Source organism: Eleutherodactylus coqui, chromosome 4, assembly GCF_035609145.1.
Source record: "Eleutherodactylus coqui strain aEleCoq1 chromosome 4, aEleCoq1.hap1, whole genome shotgun sequence".
In the NCBI taxonomy this organism is placed as follows: Eukaryota; Metazoa; Chordata; class Amphibia; order Anura; family Eleutherodactylidae; genus Eleutherodactylus; species Eleutherodactylus coqui.
In genome coordinates this window covers 141,314,556-141,338,451 of record NC_089840.1, presented here as the reverse complement: position 1 = coordinate 141,338,451, position 23,896 = coordinate 141,314,556, and the positions used below count along the sequence as shown (strand labels likewise).

Sequence of the window (23,896 nt, the reverse complement as noted above, 5' to 3'; positions counted from 1 at the left end):
TATGTTCAGGACATCCTGCAGCCACATGTGTTCCTCTCATGGAACCCGCACAACATTGTCACACTTCCATGGCCTGCCCTATCACCAGATTTATCACCAATTGAACATGTATGGGAAGATCTGGGACACCAGCTTCCACAGCCTACGAGTTTGCACAATTTAAAGGCTCTGTTAGAGCAAATGTGAAGCAATATGCCACAGGACACTATAAGGAACCTGTATGTCTCCATGCCTGACCGTATCACATCTTGTATCCAAGCTAGAGGCAGTACAATAGGGTACTAGAGCCTCCATGCCCCCTGTATCACATCTTACATCCAAGCTAGAGGTGGTACAACGGGGTACTAGAGCCTCCATGCCCACCCGTATCACATCTTTTATCCAAGCTAGAGGTGGCCCAACAGGGTACTAGAGCCTCCATACCTGCCCGTTTCACATCTTGTATCCAAGCCAGAGGTGGTCCAACAGGGTATTAGAGCCTCCCTACAAGGGGAGGGATGTTACTGACCCCAACATCTCCACAGAAAAACATTCGGCACAATATGCTTCGATCTTAAAGGGGTTGTCCCGCGGCAGCAAGTGGGTCTATACACTTCTGTATGGCCATATTAATGCACTTTGTAATGTACATTGTGCATTAATTATGAGCCATACAGAAGTTATAAAAAGTTTTTTACTTACCTGCTCCGTTGCTGGCGTCCTCGTTCCCATGGAGCCGACTAATTTTCGCCCTCCGATGGCCAAATTAGCCGCGCTTGCGCAGTCCGGGTCTTCTGCTCTCTTCAATGGAGCCGCTCGTGCAGAATGCCGGCTCCGTGTAGCTCCGCCCCGTCACGTGCCGATTCCAGCCAATCAGGAGGCTGGAATCGGCAATGGACCGCACAGAAGAGCTGCGGTCCACGGAGGGAGCAGACCCCGGTGGCCATCTTCAGCAGGTAAGTATGAAGACGCCGGACCGCCGGGATTCAGGTAAGCGCTGAGCGGTTTGTTTTTTTAACCCCTGCATCGGGGTTGTCTCGCGCCGAATGGGGGGGGGGGGGTTAAAAAAAAAAAAAACCCCGTTTCAGCGCGGGACAACCCCTTTAAAGCAGAACTGCCCTTGGATAAATCTGCACACCTATACATGTATTACATAGAGTTACAGGTCCCCCTACCCAAAGTCATGTTCCCCTTTCCTCAGGGCTTTGGCAGGGGTGTCTTTAACTACTTTTTTTGGATGTATGAAATGCATGTTTTTTAATCCTAGTGTGTACAATTATAACTATAACCTAACTGTTCAGTACATTACTCTGTAGATTACTCTATAGATTACTGTAGATTACTATGTACATTGCTCTGTAGATTACTCTGTGCATTCATCAAACCATTAATTTCTAAGGGGATTCTTATCTGTCATTTGTTGTCATCATTTTTTATTTTTTATTTTTATTGAGGTCATCTTTGAGTTTTGATATAACAAGATAAAACATGCTATAAATGATCAATTGCTGGGAATTCATGAATATGGATGGAAAAAAAAACTAATAAAAACTGATATCACTTGAATAAGGTATTGCCATCTATTCTGAACAGTGTAAATGGGTTCTTCATTTTGGACAATCCTTGCTTGTAGGCCTTGACAATAAACTGATCACAGGTACTGGTGTATCTTGACACCACCAGGAAGCTAGGGGTTTGATAGAGCTTCCATGCAGGAACACCCCTCTCATACCCCCTAGCTCCCGATTGGTTAGATGCAAGCAGGTCCTAGCAGCAACATGTGCCCCGCTCTTGACAGTGCACTTCGCTCATTACACTGTGTGGCCATTCCCCCTCGCTAGTGATACTGCGTTCCCAGGCCGCCACGCTCATTACTCTGTGCTCCCATCCATCCCCGCTCCTGACACTGCGCTGCCACGCAACGCCGCTGCTGACACTGCGCTCCCGGCCACCCCCGGTCACGACACAGCACTCCTAGGCCGCCACTCTCATGACAGTGTGCTCCGGCTCCCTCACCCTCGCACTCACTTCTGTACTCCATTTACCCCTGCAGAACAGCACTCCCAGCTATCATCACACTGCGCTGCCAGCTCTCCACCCGGTCCACTCCGCTTACCGCCACTTGCAACTGTAGCCCGGCGGCTGCCATGAGGTTCAGCACTGCAGGGAGGCCGCCGGCGCCTACAGGACCTGTGAGCCCGAGGATGGGGAGACAGGCGGTCAGCCAATCATGAACAGGGGGCGTCAACCCCTGTCAAACACACTGTATCTTGGCTCCACCACTACTTCCGATGGCATCAAGATACACCAGTACCCTGATCCCAATGTGCCCTCCTGCTAGATTCCCAGTGATCAGCTGTAATCTGTGGGCAATGTAGCAGCAACTGTTCAGTTTCCCTGCAGGACCTCTGCAGGAGACACTAAAGTGTACCTCAGTTTTCAACAAGTTTTCTAAAATATAGCCGATTCCTCTTAGCATTTACTGTACTTTGCACCATGTTTCATGTTTATAAGTTCTGATTTTCAGGTGGTCTTCCCCATTTTTTGCTGCCCTGCAGTTTGCAGTCCGCTTTCAGGCAGGGGGTATGTAGCAAGCCTAGCATTCTGCTAGTAGTTCACTGTCCAACATGGAGGCCTAGATACCCTGTATTTGGATACTCTGTAGTTGGATACTCTGTAGTTGGTATACTAAAAGTTTTCAGCATGTCTGCATGGTTTAATTAGGGGCTACTTGTGCAGTGACCAAGGCACAAGGTGCATAGCTGAGGAAATGATGGGGTAGATGTTTAGGATTGTCATGGTTGCACTACTAACTCCTTCCCCATGGAGTGCGTGCGATCCTTGACCATGGCCCTGACAGGCCTCTCCAGGCAACGACGGTGCAGCCATTACCTGAATAAATGATGTAGTGGACTTGAAGAAGTCTGTCACAGGTGACACCACCATTCCTTGCTCCGTGGGATGTCTGACAGGAAAATAAGAGAGTCCACACATGGTTGACTTGATAACACTCAGTTGCTGCGAATGGTCAGCAGCTGGAACTTTGCTTGCAATCACTTTCTTGACACAAATTTACAATTCTCTGTGGGTAATTTCACACACCAGTGCAGGAAAACAAATGAAGGTGGTCAGGGAGGAAACACAGGATGACACCAGGCCTACAGTTGAGTTATCTGTATGACTCCGTTCCTGGACACACACACACCATGCGGCCAGCACTCATTCCTTTTTTCTCCAACTTAGTCAGGCAGGTTCTCTTCTCATTTTCACATTGCATTCACTTATATCTATCATACTTACGTGACATCACAAATTGTTACATTTCTTGACATAACCCAGACATTCACAGATTTTAACCTCCTACATGCTGCAGCTGTGCAATACACATAACTAGTGACAAGTCTATTTGCAAAGGGCATCCACAGTGAAGACGTGACCTTTAAGACAATTATAGACAATTATGGAGAGGCCAGATATAGGTATTTCGGCCCACTACACCTGCACTGAGTAAATGTATCTGTCTTCTATGGGTGGCCTACAGATTATTATATAAAATATGTCTCAGGCCTGCAAGACACCGTGTACTCACTGTACTCAGTGTACAATCTAAGGCCTCTTTTACAAAAGCATTTTATCGAGTCTATTTTTCCACGTTAAGACGCCGGCCAAAAATCACGACCATCTGAAACATTGGATTCCATTGCATCCATTCAGATGGGTGATTTTCCGGTGTGTAAAATTGTCCGGCCAAAAAAGATAGTGCATATGGTGCGCATTCTGGCCAGCCGCTTTTACGTGCACCCAGAAACTAATGAGGCGTGACAAATGTCAGTGATGATGTTATTCCCCACTGCCACAAATAGCCAAACATGAGCAATTGAAATTAAGGTCCTTTTTCTTCCCCAAAATGTTTGCAAGCAAAATGATGCATATGGTATTTACCACAGACAGAGAACTTAAAGGGCTTGCCTGGGTTGTAAACATTGATGGCCAATTCTCAGAATAGGCCATCAATACCTGAGTGCTGGGAGTCAAACCCCCAGTACCCCAAGAGCTGTTTGAAAGGTGCAATCTCTTCAATGCTAACATCAGTTTCTATTCTCATTTGTACTTTTGTAGAGATCTTTCTATTGCAGTGTTGTCCCATTCATTCTAATGCCGGCTGTGGGACTGTGGGCAAAGCATTCTAAGTAGGGCAGTGTTCTCTCATTCACTCAAATGCCGGGTGTGGGACGCTAGGAAGAAAGTCTTCAGCCATCAAGCTACTAGAGATGTATCATATTAATTCACTGTTTTTCATTTCAGTCACTCAAAGTAGTAAGAGAGAAGTCCTAAAGTAAGCAGGATCCTACATTACTGAGAAAACCTTATTTACCACAGATACAATGTAGGACGCACATCTTGCCATCTCTACGTTATTTGGGCGGGTGTTGTTGGAATTCTACAACAATTAAAGCTTTGCACTAAAAAGGGTAGTGATATTAACACTGGGATCAGTGGTGTGCCTATAATGTAGGCAGAGCACGCAGTCCCTACGGGCACGCAGAGTGCAGATAGGCCCAGCTATGATGAGTAGTTCCACTTCCCCTTTCAATCATTCCACAATCCGTCTTGTGATTGCCCTGGTGCTGCAGTTACAGCAATAGGTTGCCATGCTGAGCCAGGCGGTCTCCATGTACTGAGTGCAACCCCTCTGTTGGCTGCGACACCATTCTTCAATGACATCATTAAAGATTCAGGTCTGTAGGCAGATCTTGCCCTGTTAGGCAGGGTTCTCACAGGGCGGATTCGCAGCGGAAATCTTGCGGTTTGGCCGCAGCGAAAAACCTTGAGATTTTTGCCGAGAAAACCGCTGCTGCAAAACCCCCGGTGGCTTTGAAGCGGCCCGGCCGGTCGCTCTTCCTCTGCGGCCGGCACTCCCATAGAGGAGAGCGCGGCCACAGCGAAAAAAAAATGAACATGCTGCGGCCGGCAGAAGCTGCTGCTGCGGTGCGGATGTGCCGTCCCGCATGGACGAGATTTCTGAGAAATCTCGTCCACATGGCTGGCTAATCCCGGGATTAGTGGCCGCATGCGGATTTGCCGCGGTGAAATTCCGCACGGAATTTCCGTGGCAAATCCGCACCGTGTGAACCCAGCCTTAATGTGCCATAACCAGTGTGTTTCAAAATTTTGTGCCAACTGCCTTTTCATTTACACCCACTTTGATTAGGTATCATTAGCACCACTTTTACCGACACTTTCTTGTAGTAACACTTCATGAATGCATTGGAAGGATAGACAGAAGCTGACCAGGCCTACTTTCAGGGGGAAAATTGGCAAACATATCGGATTTATTTCATCTTTTTGGAGCAAACTAATTGTAAATGTGACTCGGTACACCTTTTAGACACAAGTCTGTTGAAAGCACAATGATAAACAGGGGCCAACATGCTTATTACATAAAGGGATGTATAATCAGGAACAGTCAGCCATTTTTCAGCCACACATGTAGATGATGCAGTGACCTCCGGGTAGTCTGGCATATTAATGAGTCTCAGTTCTCTACCCCTCAAGGGGATAATTAACATACGGCTCTGCGGCGTCATCCGCAATGTGAAGTCCCAGCGGTGCACAATTTCCTCATAGAGTGCTTTGTCTGCGGCCGCTCACAAGTTATCAGAAATCTAATGGGAGAGATGGAGTTCAATTCCATCAGCAGCTCATCCTGGAAAATGAATAGTCATGCTTGACTTCCTCACTCACACATATTTGGAGCAAGCGTCTGCACACTCGTTCACCACATTATATCATTTATCATTTACATAACTAACTGCACGTTTCCTGCTCTTATGTATTATGTATATTGTCTGACCGTTCGCCCCAGCACTGTATCTGATCTTACATCTCTTGATAAAAACAAGACTCTTCATTTTGGCAGTTGAAAAATAAACGTTTGGCAGTTGAAAAATAAACATAACTTTTAATGTATTAATGTAACTCTGTTACAAAAAAATGTTTTTTACTTTTTCTGGAGAAACGTTTTGTGTTTCTCACAGAGTTTTGGGTGCTGGTTCCAATTGTGTTTCTCACAGAGTTTTGGGTGCTGGTTCCAAACTTATGCTCAGATTTTGACTGTGAGGAACAGATTTACAGACAATAACCTTAAAGGCGTTTTATCATGACCATAAAAATTTTCTCAGCAGTTGGGGCCATTATAAATAAAAAAATAGATCATACTCCCCTCTTCTCGGACCCCGAAGCGGAGCTGAGTGGCTCACATCACCCGGGTAGGCTGAAGCATGTGACCACTGCAGCAAATCAGAGGCTGCACCATCACCATTAGCACTCCTGGCATCATGGTGCCCAGGATATGAGCGCTGATGCCAGAAGCAACAGTGGTGATCAGAGACCAACAGCAGTTTCCACCCAGCTGTCTCTCTGGAAGATGGGGCAGTGTGAGCCACTTAGCTTTGCTTCGGGAGTCCAAGAGTAGGGGAATATAAGAGAGCCCTAAGATGCAATGTTTGCAGAAGTCACCTATTTCTTTTCTGTCCACAAGTGTTCTCCCTTATGCGATAGTGAAAGCACTTCTTTTGTATTATTAAACAAAATGAAAAACAGCAAGTGAAAACGCGTTTCAAGGATGAGCCCCTTTGTCAGTTTGGCTGGATTAAACACGACTGGATGCCTGGAGAGACACAATTCCAAAGGTTTTTGGATGTGCCAGAGGTCCTGTATGTGGCAGGGAGACAGGGAGGAAAGAAGTGCTTCAGTTTTCACTTGCTGTTTTTTTATTTAGTTCAATAATAAAAAAGAAGTGCTTTCACTATCGCATATTGGTCCCTAATCTTCTAGTCACACCATTATTTTTCCACACTCTCTTTTCACTTATACTCATGCCCACCTTGGTGGAGAACCATCTGGTTGGCAGCACTTCCATCATTTGAAACACTTTTTACTCCAGAACTATTTCACTACTCTCACTGGGTCTTGCTCCACCCTTCTTTTTCATCTCTGTTACTCACAGTGTTCTCACTTGGAATCTACCCCTCGGCATCGCAATCATCTGGTTTCCTTCACACTGATATTCAATTGCCCGTATGTCCTGGTGAAATCTTTGCTCATCTGATAAGTCACTGTTTCTCTCTGGGAAGTATTGGTTGCTTCCACAATTGCGTTGGGGGTTCTGTTTTCCTGCTTCATTTGGGGAGTAGGAAAGGGGAATCCCTAGGCCGAATAGATCCGTTTTATGACAGAACCAAACAGCTTTGAATGGACTCCATTCACTATAATGGGGTCCGTTGGGTTTCTGCTCTGCTGCATTTTACCTGAAGAAAAAGCGCTGCATGCAGTGCTATTTATTCTGGTATTTTGAGCCGGAGGTGGGTGAACCCGGATTTAGACAGTGTTGATAAATGAGGCAAATGTTTAATGGTCATATAACTATAGCACAGTGGTACAATATTGAATATCCTACTATCTTAAGATGTATATAAAGTAACTATCTTGCCTGTAAGACAATTCTGGTTGCTATATTTGGATTTAGCACCCTGAATAGAGGGGAAAACATGGTTTATTACACAGGAAAATCTCCTCTTGTAATACGGGGACAATTGATAACATGGTGTAACAGAATAATGGGGAACAGCTGTCTTTATACACCCGTATTATAGGAAATTTGTGTATCCTTGTGACCCAGCCTCGGGCAGACAGCAGTTATGTCGCACTGTCAGCCGCCCCACCTTTAACCCTCGCTCACTGTGAGACCGCTGAGTCTGCAGCTCTCCCAGACCTGGCTGTCCATTCCTTCCATCACGTCACCGCCGTGCCTTAACTATCAGCTTTGTTTTGGATTCAGTTTAATCTCCCTGCTAAGAAAACAAATGTGCATTAAAAAAACAACTGTAAGATTAGATGCTGAGCTCCACCACCGAGATCGAGGCCCGTCAGACCTCGCGGCTCAGGAGAACAAGTACGGGGAAATTCAGATGCTATCTGCAGTGAAAAGTGCTTATGCTGCTTTATAAGCGCATTCAGTTTGATATGACAGGTTCTGTTTATCAGAGGTCTTCCGCATCTCAGCACATTTATTATTTAACGCAAGTGTGAATGTATTGGCGTGCGCGCTTGGACTGTCCACTGAGCCGCCGCGTCCTGCGTGCAGAAATGAACTCACCCTCAGTGTTCGGCCAGAAGCTTTAAACTGTATTAGTCTTTCAAATAAGACTTTTCATGAAGGGGCAATTTTCTGTGTTTAAAGAGACAAGACGTATTATTGATACTCTAATCCCACGTCGTCCAACAAGTGCAACTCAAGATAGGCAAACATCCTAATACCCCAGTCTTTGGCACAAATAATGGACATAGGTGAAATGGTGTGTCTGTTAAGACACCCCCAATGTGTCTCTCACAGATGAGCTCCTAATAGTCTGAGCCTAGCCATCCCTCCAGCTAACACAGTTGTGCTTAAGGCGTAATTGACATGAGCGTTTTTATGCGGCTAATCTAGCGGCGATAAAAAATTACGACCATCTGAAGCATTGGATTCCAGTGCATTCATTCACATGGCCAAATATTAGGACATCAGCGGCCAAATACGCCAGCCAATGTTTTTGCATGTCTGGAAAAGATAAGTGTTGCCCTATTATTCAGCAACAATCAGCTGGCGGCTTCCTTAGGCTTCTATGGGAGCTGTCGGCAAACGGAAGGCGAGGGAGTTTAGCAGCAGCTAGCGCCGCTAGACCACGCCAGCTGGCTCTATTGAGCCATTAGTAAGATTTTTGAAGATTTCTCCCAGCCGAAGGAATTCTGGGCTGCAGTGTATATATATATATATATATATATATATATATATATATATATATACGTCACATCCGGCCGTGTGAATGGGCGAGAAAATGTGGGATTTAGCCGTGACTCATGTGAAAGAGGCCTAAGGCCTGTTTTACATGGGCTACAAAATCTCGCTACGAAACGCATGTATGTGAAGCCCATGGTTTCCGATGGGTTCTTTTATTCTTTAAAACATCTCTCATGTGAAAGAACCCATTGGACACCATGAGCTTCACATACATGCGTTTTGCAGCAATGATTTTGTAGCCCATGTGAAAGAGGCCTTAGTAGGGGAACATGTTTCTAATATGCATGTGAGTCTCCAGTCGGGGTATGGAGGTGCAAAGCCCAGGATACGATGCAGCAGACAGAGTAACTAGAGTGTAAAGTATTTATTTGAGGACATAAAAATTAAAGTAAACAGATGGATAATAAATAATGGGAAAACAATTATATTCCCTTCCTGTGGCTGTAGAGACTCTTCCTATTGTGAACACAGTAACACCTTTTTGAGTAACATTACATAGCAATGACCATTAGAATCTAACAGAAATCCATGTTATGAAGTTTAACAAGCAGTCTCTCTTTTAGCTGCGGCTCAGGCGCCCCTAGAGCTGTATTTCTATTTTTCCGCTACCTAATATCCCAGTCCGTATACAAGGGACTCGTGCAACAGGAACAGTGTCTGTTAGGCTGATTTCACACGGCCGAAATGCACAAATCTTGCATGAATATGAACTGCATTCTTTTGAATGGGGTCATATACATGAGCAATTTTTTCCCACATCACGGTGCTGGAAATAAAATCGCAGCATATCCTATGTTTGGGCATTCTGAGGCATTGGTTGGGTGTTGTTTTCAATGGGGTTATGAAAAACATTGCATGGCATGTGAGTTGCACGCGAGTGCGATGCAATGCAAGGCTTTCCATTGAAAACAATGGGAAACACTTGCCGAAGGTGATGCAAGGTGTTTATGACTCAAAAACGCCTCAAATTGGCTGGGAAATTGCCCGTTCCCGAACACAATATCGGACCACCTGTGTGAAATTAACCTTACAGTCCAATCTGCTGGGGAGGCTGCAACAGACCTGGTGATAATTCTCTCTTGTTGGAGGCCAGCCTCACTTACAGTTACTTGCGCTGGATGTCTTCTTAACCAGAGTGGGTCCACCACTTTATCTGTAGTCAGGAGTGGTACTCTCTCTGCCTTCTGCCATTAGCATTGTGCCCACACCAGCTCAAGGGCTGCAAATTTCCTGCCCCCTCCTGGTCCCAGGCACCGCAAATACCGGCTTCTTACTCTCCAGTCCTGCGCCAGCTCAGCCCACTTTGCAGTAAAAATTGTTGGTTTTTTTTGTATCAGAGCATCAAGTAATTGGTGTCCACTGAGCATGCCCATTTGTGCCAAACTGTGGAGTACGCTAGGATTTTGATATAATTGCTTGCGTATCTTTCCTTTACATCTCTATGACGATACTACACATTGGTGTGAGTCCTTAAGGCCCATTTAGACACAGTGATTATCGCTCAAAATTCGCTCAAAAAAAGCCTTTTGGGCAATAATCGTTGCGTCTAAATGCGCGGCCATGGTTGCACTGTTCGTGCACTGTTTATTTATCGCTCATTTCTAGCCAGCTAGAAATGAGTGATGAGCCTTATCAGCACTGTTCACTGATATGTCAGTGGAGGGTGCTGATAGCATTCTTTCAGCTGGGACACCAGCTGAAAGCGCTGAGAACAATGCAGCTATTTGCATATTCAAAACAGCTGCATTGTTCTCTGAGCTATCGTGATGGTATCCCGCTGCGCCTGCATAACTCTTAAGTAGCTAATTAGCTACTTAGAGTTATGTAAAGATGATTGCTCAAAACTGTCACTCAGACTGTCGTTTGAGCGATTTTTAAGCAATCATCGCTTCATGTAAACGGGCCTTTACACATACACTTGTGAAATATATTAGTTTGTAAGGTAAAATTGCTTAATCTAGCATGACTACATTATTGTTCCTTTAGAATACATTGCAATTTGGATAATTACCTAAAACACATAAAAGTTTTGCAAGAACTACTTGAAGACCGCAGTCACCTGATTTAATCCCTATTGAACACTCAAAAGCAAGAAAGCCACTCTGGAGCATTCTCAAACTGTGCACAAGCCTATTGAACTTGTATCAGCTTGAGGCTTCTTTTATTCGAGCACATATCACGGCCGGCCGATATACACTACATTGGGGGAGAAAAAACTGGTGAAACATGGCCTGGTGAGGCCAGCGAGCTCACCAGGCCTTCACCCATTTCCCCTCCCTCTCCATCGCAAGCTCACCTCTCATTCTTCCCTGCTCATTCTGTGCAATGGGAGGGGGCGGGGCTAAGTGCCAGGCCGTCCCACCGCCTCCCATTGATGGTTATGGACAAGGGGCGGGGAGAGGGCGACTGCATAGCTCTGCGCACATCCTGCCCCTTGTCCCTAGCCATTAATGGGAGGAGGCGGGGCAGACCGGCGCTTAGCTCTGCACCCTCGCATTGCACAGAACAAGTGGGGAGGAACGAGAGGTGAGCCTGCATGGGGGGAGAAGAACAGAGGGGGGCATTTTAGCATCCATCTTTTGGGCCCGACTTAAAAATGCCTGGAGCTATATTGGCTTCGCTGGTCGTTTTTACATCTCAGAAATACGCCCATGTGATCTGATACATTGGAATCCAATGCATCAGATCACAGCGCATATTGACCGGCTATGAAAATAGCCGGCTGATATGCACTCGTGTTAAAGAAGCCTGAGTCTGTACCAAATACTAATAGATTCTGAAGTCCATGTAAATATTGCATAGATGCTAATTTTACTGAAGGTCGTATGCTGGTAATATCACTTGTAATGAGGACAAAAAAAATCTAATTAGAAAACAATGTAGATTAAAAGCATTTTCACTAGTTGTTTTAGGGCTTCTTCACATGGTATATTTGCACATTTTTTTTTATATTTGACACGCGCAATGTGCAGGAATTAGAGCCTATTGCTGTCAATGGGTCTGTTCTCAAGAGTGTATTTTGTGCAAACTGCTCACCAAGGGCCCCATAGAAGTTTATGGGAGGTGTACAAATACACAAGAGGATGCATGAAACACTGTGCAAAACCGCAGGGAAAAGAACACATCTGGACCTCATTAAGCTAAATGATCATTTAAACCATAGAAGGGGTGTGTCACGCATGCGTGCGAACTGAGTTTGCGCTCGGAATACCCCTACATTGTTTAATACAACTGTAACATGCATACTAGATATTATACTTTAATTGGATTCAGACATATATAACTATAAAGCCATACAGTTACGTATGTCTTGGCCATGCATTCAAAATAACATATCAAAGACACCCTTCAGACGAATGTAAGCATAAAAACCCACACAATATCGTGACTTTTTGCACTGCGAAGGTGGTGCTATTGTGTGCATATCAGTGTTTTTCTACTGTACTTTCTGTGCTGCTGGGGACACAGTGTTTTCGATCGCTCCACAAAATTGCACAGTTCATTGTAAAATTGCAAGCCTTTGGTTCGCAAATGCACACCAATATAAAGCATGCCAATTTTTTTTTTCATGCAAACGCAAAAGTGAGAATAAACTTATTGAAGACAATGGCTTCAATTCTCTGCGCATAACACGTACATACACGCTCATCTGAAGCAACCCTTGGACTCTTTCCTTCCCTGTTTGCAGAAAATAAATCCACTTACTCATATGTATAATAAAGACACTCAGGCTAAATTCACACGGGTGAGGACGATATCAGGCTGGGAATCCTACCACCATATCACGCTCCCCACAATGTGAAATACCAAGGGATGCAAGGCATTTTCATGTAAAAACAGCCTTGCATTACTTCGGGATGTAGGGATCCTCCAGGGGGAAGTTGTCCTTGAACTCTTGAGTGTGACAGTTGCCTGATAGGCAACACCTCTTCTGCCCCCAAGGCCAGCCATTAGTTGCATTCATGTTTGATAATGCATATACTACCATGATGGAAAGCTAGTCCTGTCACATAGTAGAGATCTTTCTATGCAATCTACATAAAGATGTTCTGAGACCTCTTCTGGTACATTGACATATGTGTTTTTTAACAAAGCTGGCTGATATGGCCCTGGTAGGTGGCACCACAATCCAGGAATTCAACTAAAACAACACATACCGGCAACTTTGTGTCTAAATCTAGGAATGCAGAGCATCTGACTTCAGGTTGAACGGAGCCTAAATTAGTTTTGTTGCTGAAGTCACTGCTATTATGATTAATGTCACTGATTTAAGGACAATTAAGGGCGCCCACCCACTGGCGATTTTTTTTTCTTTGCGTTTTGCGTTTTTTCTCAAGAGCAATTAGAATTGAATGTACTCCTGTCCACTGGCGTTTTTTTAAGATAGGAACTGTCAGTTGCATATGTGTCCTTATTTTTCTCCTAATGCACCCATGAAAGTCAATGGAAAGTAATGGAAAAGCCGCGAAAAACGCCTCGAAAACGCGGGAAAAACGCCGTGAAAACGCTGTGTTTTTCACGCACGAAAATCGCAAACGCCAGTGGGTGGGCGCCCTAAGGGCGCCCACCCACTGGCGTTTTTTTTCCCTGCGAAATTCGCAGCATTTTTTTCTCTGCAGGGGTCTATGGGACTTGTAATGTTAAAATCGCGATCGCGCAAAATCGCAATTTACCGCGAAATCGCGATTTTGCGCGATCGCGATTTTAACATTACAAGTCCCATAGACGCCTGCAGAGAAAAAAATGCTGCGAATTTCGCAGGGGAAAAAAACGCCAGTGGATGGGCGCCCTAAATCTTATATATAAAACGCAAAATCTATCTGTTTCTTTGTGTCGTATAGAAATCCACAGTTCTGGTCCAATTTGGGTGAATTTTGCATGAGCATTCTTCAGCACCAGGCGACGGATACTGGCGGAATTAAAAATCTAAAACTCACCAACTTCCCCTGTAATTTTTGTTGGCAATAGCAACCAATCACAGTTTGTCTTTCACTTCTTACCATTGTGCTGTGCTGTGTATGGTTGCTATTCCTTATACTGCTGAGGTATATCACCTCCTTTATTAAATAAACTACTCTCTGTAATGTATTTGTGCTGGAATTGGTATGAGACTATATTGAATTGAATGTACAACACATTGTACATCAACTTAGAGGAGTTTTTTTGAGTCCCTATCATTTGTGGCAGTGTGGGGGAGTACATATGGGGTTAAAAAAACACCATACTCATCGTTCCCCATTTCTTCTTGCTGCTGCTCTGGTTTCCTATTTACATCGGCTGCAGCAGTGACGTAGGTTGTTTACCCATGTGACCGCTACAGCCAATGGAAGGCCAGAAGAGACGTCATTAGTGACATCCCGTAAATCTGCCTTGGGGTTTGAGTGACAGTTTTGAGTGTTCACTTTGCATAAACTCTTAAGCAGCTAATTAGCCACTTAAGAGCTTATTAGTGTGAAAATGTATGCTCCCGCTGTATACAGAAGGCAGCCGGAGCGCTGTCTTTTGTATACAGCTGCTGTGTTTTCCGATCGCTTAGCTGGTGTACAGATCAGCGCTCCGAGCGGGGTATGCAGAAGACAGCTGGAGCACTATCTTCTGTATACAGCTGCTGTGTTCTCCGAGCGCTCAGCTGGTATACAGCTGAGTGCTCCGAGCAAGGTATGCAGAAGACAGCGGGAACGCTGTCTTCTTTATATATCTCCTTTCTTCTCTGAGCTTTTAGCTGGTATCCAGCTGAGAGCTCTGAGCGAGATATACAGAAGACAGCTGGAGAGCTATCCTCCTATACAGCTGCTGTGTTCTCGGAGTGCTCAGCTGGTATACAGCTGAGCACTCCGAGCGGTGAATGCAGAAGATAGCTGGAGTGCTGTCTTCTGTATACAGCTGCTTTCTTCACCGCTCTTTCAGCTGGTGTCCTACTGAGAACTGCCAGCGGGATACCAGCTGAGAGAATCTTATCAGTGCTGCCAGCTGAAATATCAGCCTGCGCCGCTAAGAGTCATCGCTCATTTCTAGAAATCTTAAAGTAAGTAATGAACGCACAGTGCACAAAAAGTGCACGATGGGCAGGTGTTTAGACGCAACGTTTATCGCTCAAAAGACGGCTTTTGAGTGAATTTTGGGCGTTAATCGTTGTGTCTAAATGGGCCTTTAGGGTGCTGACTGTTGAAATCTGCTACAATGACTAGAGTCCTGCACTCCCTGGGGATCAGCACAATCTTTCTTCATCTTGCGTGTTAATCTCTCAGTCATATCGTTGTCTGTAACAAATAGAAACTTGATATCTTTTGGCAGGAATAAAGGTGCATCACATTTAAGCATAGATTTGAATCCCTTATCAAATTCTCCATCACAGTGGTTCCTAAACTTTTTTCAGCCATGGAGCCCTTTTTGAAGGAAAAGTTTCTCATGGAGCCCCAAAGCAGGATAGGGGGTGTGGTCAAGGAAGGGGTTAGGGGCATGGTTTATCACAACATATTATTTTTACCTCCATCGTTATAAAAAGGACAGGGCCGTTTTAAAAATAAACAACAGAGGGGAACGCTAGAGCGCTGGATGAGCTATTGATATACATTATATTTAAATTTCACATGCTCTGGAATTAAATCCCACACCAAATATCAATATCCGCACAGGTTATCATCCACTTTGCTGCTACAGCTACTGTGAATTCCACAGCAAATCCGCCCGTGTACTAATAGTGATCCCCTTTATTGGTGGCCCCAGTTGTAACAGTGACCCCCTATATTTGTGGCCCCAGTAATAATAGCGTCCCTTATATTAGCCCCAGTAGTAATAGTGACCTGTATTGCAGCTCCACTAGTAATAGTGTCCCCCACAGTGGCCTCAGTAGTAATAGCGTCCCCTATATTGGCCCCAGTAGGAATAGGTGACCTCTATTGCGGCCATAGTAGGAATAGGTGACCCCTATTGCGGCCGCAGTAGGAATAGGTGACCCCTATTGCGGCCGCAGTAGGAAGAGGTGACCCCTATTGCGGCCGCAGTAGGAATAGGTGACCCCTATTGTGGCCCCAGTAGGAATAGGTGACCCTGATAGCAGCCGCAGTAGTAATAGGTGACCCCTATCGTGGCCCCAGTAGGAATAGGTGACCCCTATTGCAGTCCCAGTAGTAATAGGGGACCTCTATTGCAGCCCCAGTAGTAATAGTGACCCCTATAGCAACCCCAGTAGTAATAGGGTCCCCCATTGCCACCTCCGCCATTATTCCCTGATCTATTCACCGCTGCAACAGTGTCCAGGCAGGCTTAAGTGAAGTACCTAAACAGGGGGTGACATAACAAAGCAGATCACATTACCGGAGCTGGCTCATGTGATCCACCTTGATATGCCACCACAGGTCGTGTTCCTCACTAATGCCTGTCGGAGCACTGCTACAAAGATGAGTAGTGCTAGGAAACTTAGACCCTCGCTCGGAGCCCCTGACTGTCCCTCATGGAGCCCCAAGGGCTCCGCGGAGCACAGTTTGGGAGATGCTGCTCCATCAGATCCATATGTCACATGTACCCCTTCCCATTTGTTAATATCAACTTAGTTCCAAGATGGCAACTTTCAAAATGGCCACCGTGTTGGACACTACCCTTTACAGATTTACATCCTTCCTCTTAGCAACTTGCCACACACAGGATGGCATTCTCAACCACTATGTTCCATTTATTCAGGTGTCTCCATACCTTCAGACCACCCAATATATGAAGCCCTTGCGCTGCTTCTTTTAGTAATGGGTGGGCATTCAGAGTCAAAGCAAGTGAATTTACTTTTATATTAAAAAAATATGCAAATCCTGACTAATATTAGAATGAATTCTACCAGGCACATCCCTTCTCTGCACACACATGAGTATTTGGACATCAACTTAGCAAATGAGGTTCAAAGTAGATGACGTTATGCATCTGGGTACTAATAATCTGCATGCTCCATATGTACTAGAGGGAGGTAAACTGGGAGAGTTACTTCTAGAGAGGGATCTGAAGATCATAGACTAAATACAAGCATGCAATGTCAATCAGCTGCTTCTCAGGCCCTCAGGATACTGTCATGTATAAAGAAGGTATGGCCTCTAAGGACAGGGACATGTTGTAAGTACATTAAAAAGCATCGGTGCCATCTCATATGGAAATGCAGCTTAGTTCTGAGTTAGAAAAAGCACAAAAAGAGCAACTAAAACAGATAAGGAGCATGGAGAATCTTAATTATGAGAAAAGATTAAAATAAATGTATTTGGCCTTGAGAACTGACATCTGAAGTTAGACTTGACTAACCTGTAAAAGCATCTTACAAAAATTAAGGTTAGAAGCTGATCCATGTGAAATTCTCTCTGGAGACAGGAGGCACTCTTGGTTCAATTGCCAAAGGCAACAGTGCTTCTTTACCCAAGAACTGTGAATCTTTGGAGTAGCTTGCCTCAGGAGGAGTTACAATAGTGTTAGTTGATGGCTTAAAAAAAGACTACTTTTTAGAGAACTACTATGCAATATTATACACGATTAGTGATGTTTCAATGTAAATGAAAATTCAGATCACAGCCATAGCCAAAGTAGAATATCTCTACACAACAAAATAGAAACTTCAACAATATCGCCCTAGTATAGATCTAAGGAGCTACCCGTGAATAAATAAATAGTGCTCTCGCAGGACAAGGAGAAAGTATCCACTCGAAAAATGGAAACTAACCTGCACTACTTGGAACCAGGGAAATGCTCGGATTGAGGGTCCTTATAAACTTCTTCTCTGTGTTCTCCTGTTTCAGTTTCCCAGTTAACTTTCAGTGATCAATGTGCTTGGTAGGTTTGTAACCCTGTTAGATTGTACTTAAATGTCCATTGGAGAATGCCTTGGCTAGTAGCATGTCTCCAATATGAGTTTGTGTCCCTGGGCAAGGTGGTACTTAACACCGCAAGACATAAACTTGCATCCTGTGGATGGCACGGGCTCAGAAGTGTAGCATCATTGTAATCTACCTTACAGTAACCCTATAGTGACGTCAATCCGTATTAGCCAGTTGCGCAAATTCATTTTGAGTGCAGAGACAATGGCAGCTGGGGTAAACTTGCTAACCACATTGAACACTGCAAGTTTTGTTGCAAACCTCCAGTTTAGATACAACATGTGTAACAGGCAGTCTTGGAGGCCTACAGGTTCCTTATGGTATCCTGCAGTATATCGTTCCACTGAGCCTCTAGATTGTGCTGTTGATGTTAGTGTCCTAGATGGTCCCATACATGTTTTATTTGCGATAAATTTGGCGACCGGACATGTTGAGGCATTCCTGTGTCCTCCTTGCATGTGCGGCCAAACATTATCCTGCTGGAAAATGCATCTTGGAAGCCGCCATAAGAGAAACACATGTTGCTGCAGGATGTCCTGAACATATCGCTGAGCTGTAATTGTCCCTCATACTACTACTAGGGGTGACTGACTGTCGTATGCGATGGCCCCCAGACCATCACACCAGCAGTGGGGGCAGCATGCTGCTCCACAGCAAAGGCAGGATTGAGGTGCTTCCCCCGATGTCTTCAGAGATGAACACACTCGTTGTCAGCACCCAAACTAAACCTGAATTCATCGCTAAAGACAACCCGATTGCACTCCGTAGCGTCCAGTTTCGGCATTCACTACACCATTGCAAACGGAGGCAATGGTCGGTTACAATGGGAGCTGTAAGACCAAATGTCTTTCAGCCAAGTGCCTGGTAATGGTTCTGACAGACACAAAGGTGTAACGATTGTACCCCATGTGTCTGGATGGCGGACAAATAAACAGTTGGAACTGTCTGTGCTTGTTGGACAATCAGACAATCCTCTTTACTGGTCTTCTGTAGAGGGCTTCCTCATCCCGATTACCTTGTGTGTCATCATGCATCCACTGGTCCCATCACCTTCTAACAGTCTGGTCAGAACGGCCCAGGTGGGGGACAGTTCATCGATACAACCATCCAGCTTCTCACATCCCAATAATGCGCCTCTCTCAGACCCTGGTAACGGGGTGAAATCTCTTCTCTGCGTCGTAGAGTCGTCTAGTGGTCAACAAGCTCTACACAAGCGGAAGAAGAGACACAAGGAAACTCTGAGGGCCTTTTATAGGCCAAGGGTGGAACCACTTTTAGGGCTTCATGTGACAAGACCGTTCATCTAATCACACCACAACTAAAATCATTTGCACATCTGCCTGAGCTAGAACTGCATGCCGAGTTTTGCAGCAAAAAGGCAACTTCTTCTAGGAACACGCTTTTTTTTTCTTTTGGACAAAGAGTGTAGAAGTAAACAGTAATGTTCCCTGTTATACTTCATGATATATTGTAGATATACAGTATTATGTACTGTAAATCAGTAATAAAAATGTTATTCTTCGTTAACAGAAAAAAGGAGGAGAGAAGAAATCTTACATTAACTGGGTTAAAAAAGGTTAATGGAGTTCTGTAGAACGAGCACGAAGCTTATGTTTATAGAGCATCTGGAATATGTTGTAGAAACACATCTGGCAGACATCATCATCATGGCAAGGAGACATTTTGTGTGCAGTAATCCTTTAATCATACATATAATTTTACAGGTTAGGACTCCAGAAAAGATTATATTGCTGGTCTACAATGATGTAATGACAACCTCCTCTTCTCCATGAGAAAGGGAATGGATCTCACCATTAAGATAGTAAAATAGGCCACTGCCAGGTTGTATGGAGATATAGGAGTAGGCAAATCTATACTCTGGCATGTGCATGGTGTTTAATGTTATGTATGTATAGAAATATACAGCTACTCTATAAAACGCCTCTTTTTTCTTGGGATAGGAATGCGCTGATTATACTATAATGAGGCGCATTGAAACGAGACGGTTACAGGATACAAATTCCCACTGAATACGTTTTTTTATGCAGCTTTCTCTTTTACAGCAAGATAATCCAAAAGAGAGAAGTATCAGTCTATCCTTTATACATTTTCTTCCTTTTGGATGCACTGATAAATTTGAAGAAGAAAAGTTTATCATAAAGTGCACCAAAAACTGTCTTTGTGAGTCCAGCCCAATGGCCTTTAGAGATAAATAGATGCCCCTGCTCAGTGGGAGGGAGGCTGCTGAAAACCGTTACCACCAAAATGTGAATGGAACATCTCAAGTGGGTTTGTAAGGGGTCTGATAAAGATCCACTTTCAAGGCTAGTAGAAGAATAATGCCGCCACACTCCTCATATTGATTCAGTCAATGTTATTAATAGATACCTCAGTGTCTAGAATTGGGGCTGCTTTCATTTGCACTGTTTACTTCTCGCCCTTTAAAGAAACCAGCCTTGGTTGTCTTATGCCCAGGCTAGTTATGGACTTGCAAAAGGTCTAGTTTTATATGTGTTTTAATTTATATCAATAAACTTTTAATTGTACTTTTTTGTACTTTTGGTCCCTGGCTTTTTTTTTCTTTTTGGTTTTTATATTAGACTTTAGGGGTTCTGATTTTTGATAGCTTCAAAATAATAATAATAAATAATAATAAACTTTATTTGCATAGCGCCAACATATTCCGCAGCGCTTACATAGACAGGGGGAATACAGCGAGACAAAAATACAGAAGCCACGGTTACATACTAATCAGTTGATGGAAACAATAGGGGTGAGGGTCCTGCTCCAACGAGCTTACATACTACAAGTAATGGGTTGATACAGAAGGTAAAGGGCTGGAGATGTGCACGGTATGGTGAGGTGGAGAGTGTCGGATCCTATACACATAGACAATGGTCAGACATTTGGCTGTGTGACAGCAGAAACGGTATGACTGCAGGAGCGGTTTATGATGGCTAGCAGGGATTGCAGTCAATAGGTCAGGGAAGATGTTATCAGGCGGAGTACAGAGGGGTTTGTTTAGGGAAATGAGTCCACAGTGTGGTCAAGAAGCAGGAATAGCTAATAGGATGCTTGACTGCATAACTAAAGGTGCAATCAGTAGAAAGAGCGAGATTGTGATCCCACTGCATAGAGCTCTGGTAAAACCACATCTGGAATACTGTGTTCATTTTGGAGACCTCCTCTACAGAAAGACATTGATAAAAATAAATGTCTAGAGACGGCTACAAAAATGGTGGAATGATCAGTGGTCAAATGAGCGATTATGGGTGATTGTCAGTCCATGTAAACATGGCACATGACAGAATGGACAGATAGCGCATTGTGCAGAAATTATTTAGCCCCCTACCCCAACCATTATAGAAGGAAAAAAATAATGTCCCAGTTGTGAACAATGCGGCAAATGTATTATAACTTGTACAACAGATGTTTGGCATGCAAAAGTCACAAATTATAGTGCACATCATAATTTACGACTTTTTGCTTTTTTACTTCACCCTACATCACTTTTTAAAAGTAGGCGGGGTGAGACAAAAAGGAGGCATAGCCTGTGTGGCCTGTCATAGTTACAGCAGAAAGTAATGTAAAGAATATCTGTACAGTATATATCTCACTCCAGTGTCATTTCTCCCTCAAAGACTCATCTCCCCTCCACCTCTGTTGTCATCACTGATATCATCTACTCCCATAGTATCACCATCCTCCTCACCAGTACTATCCCCACTGTCCACAGTATACATATTCGCACCAGTACTATCCCCACCACCCACAGTGTATATCTCCCCACCAGTACTATCCCTACCACCCACAGTATATATCTCCCCACCAGTACTAACTACACCACCCACATTATATATCTCCCCACCACCCACAGTGTATATCTCCCCACCACCCACAGTATATATCTCTCCACCAGTACTAACCCCGACACCAACAGTATATATCTCCCCATCACCCACAGTATATATCTCCCCACCAGTACTAACCCCACCACCCACAGTATATATCTCCCTACCACCCACAGTGTATATCTCCCCACCAGTACTATCCCTGCCACCCACAGTATATATCTCTCCACCAGTACTATCCCTGCTACCCACAGTATATATCTCTCCACCAGTACTATCCCTGCCATCCACAGTACATATTCCCACCAGTTTTATTCTTGCCACCCCCAGTATATATATATCCCCACAACCCACAGTATATGTCTCCCCACCCCCCAGGACTGGGAGTACTCTACATACTTACCATACTGCTCCCTCTTACCCAATAAAGACTATGATAACATCTGGCATTTAACAAGTGGGGTAGTCCACAGCTTTGTTAAAATTAACACTCTTTAACATGAATTTTAATATAACATTTAATAATTTAACCTTTTTTAAACGACTTCCCATGCTTTCCAAAAACAAATACATTCCCATAAGGCGCCTGAAAGCCCGTTGAGGTCTCAAACTGGGCTAGAATGACTGCCTTTCTCTAACCCAATCTGGCATGAGAAGCTCTCCGCATCTCCATCTGTGACAACTTCCAATACACCCCTTGCCTACCTAACTCCTGGGCGGGCGTCTTCTCTTTCTTATCCCATTCTCCAGAATTTTCTCCCACTAACCCTACCCTAGCTTATATCCCTTTAACTCCTCGCAGAAACTCTACTCAAACTACAGTCGCCCAATCCTAGTTCACTTCCCGCCCCCCAGTCCCTAGGGAGCCAAATTAACCCATTCAGCTGCCTAACAATATACATATATCCCCACCACCCACAGTATGTATCTCTCCACTAGTACTATCCCTGTAATCCACAGTAAATATCCCCACCAGTTCTATTCCTGCCACCGCCAGTATATATCTCCCCACCACCCCCAGCATATATCTCCCCACCACCCCCAGTATATATCTTCCCGCCACCCCAGAATATATCTCCCCACAACCCCCAGCATATATCTCCCCACCACCCCCAGTATATATCTTCCCATCACCCCCAGCATATATCTCCTCACCACCCCCCATATATATCTTCCCACTACCCCCAGTATATATATCCCCACCACCCACAGTATATATCCCCACCACCAACAGTATATGTCTCCCCGCCACCCCCAGTATATATATCCCCACCACTCACAGTATATATCTCCCCACCACCCACAGTATATATCTCCCCTCCAGTACTATCCCTGCCACCCACAGTGCGGGAGTCCTATCTTTTCTTGCCTATACAATTAACGGGCGAGAATCCCGATGGTAAAAAAAACCATTGAAATTAATGGCTTAGTTTTGTCCTGTTATGCATAGCGGAACAAAAACACTCCCATGTGTCTAAGCCCTCAGCTTGCATGGTGCACTACAAGTATCAGTGGGACTTGGCACCATTTGTATATCTTATCTTTGTACAAGTATAATGTAGACTGCATTCTACTGGGAACTGGTGTCTGTACTTGCTCTTGCATATTTTTGTATTCACACTGACAGATCTACTGAAACTTAGGCCAGATTCACACAAACTCACAAACTTTGCTTTTTTGCACATGCATTGGCGTATTTTGCTGTACTTTTTGTGTGCACAAGTTGCACACAAGTATACATGCAAAAGAATATGCACCGATGCTCCCAGCCAAAATTAGCTCCAGATGTGTTCCTTTTCCTGCTCAATTACGCAGTATTTCACTACTAGCGTATTGTGCACCCATTTTGCATCTCAATTGATTTCTATGGGGACTGTTGAGGAACAAATGCGCAGGATAATAAAGCATGCTGTGTTTTTTTTTTTACGTGATCAAAATGTGTGAACAAACCCATTCAAATCAATGGATTCTATTTAATGCATATTGCGGACACCTTACAGTCCTTTTACTCAAGCCAACTACTGCTTCCAGCATTCATCGGAAAGCTGATTCCCCTGATGTTTGGGCCATCTAAAGTTACAAATAATCCGCTGATGAAGGCGCAAACGCTCATTCGTTGGCTAATCAGTTTGTTTAATGCAAACCTAGAAATACTTGCTGCTGGTGGTGCATGTCCCCATGTGAGCACGGAGGTGTGCTGCCAGTTTATAAGGACGAACAGTCACATCCCTTGACCTCATAAGCCAAATCTCAGCCCATGAAGAAACATGAAGCAAGTGGCAAATGACGTACATGTTGATTGGCCCTCATTACATTATGCAAAGATATTCGCCCATGTACAAAGACCAATAGGCAGCTATTACCCAAGCACTAGTGGG

The 23,896-nt window shown here is 44.4% G+C and overlaps 1 protein-coding gene across 1 annotated transcript in view; it reads left to right on the top strand.

Moving 5' to 3' along the window:
- Nucleotides 1–23,896, top strand: part of CD34 (CD34 molecule) — a 96,996-nt gene that overhangs the window by 19,237 nt on the left and 53,863 nt on the right. The gene's annotated exons all lie outside the window — the stretch shown is intronic.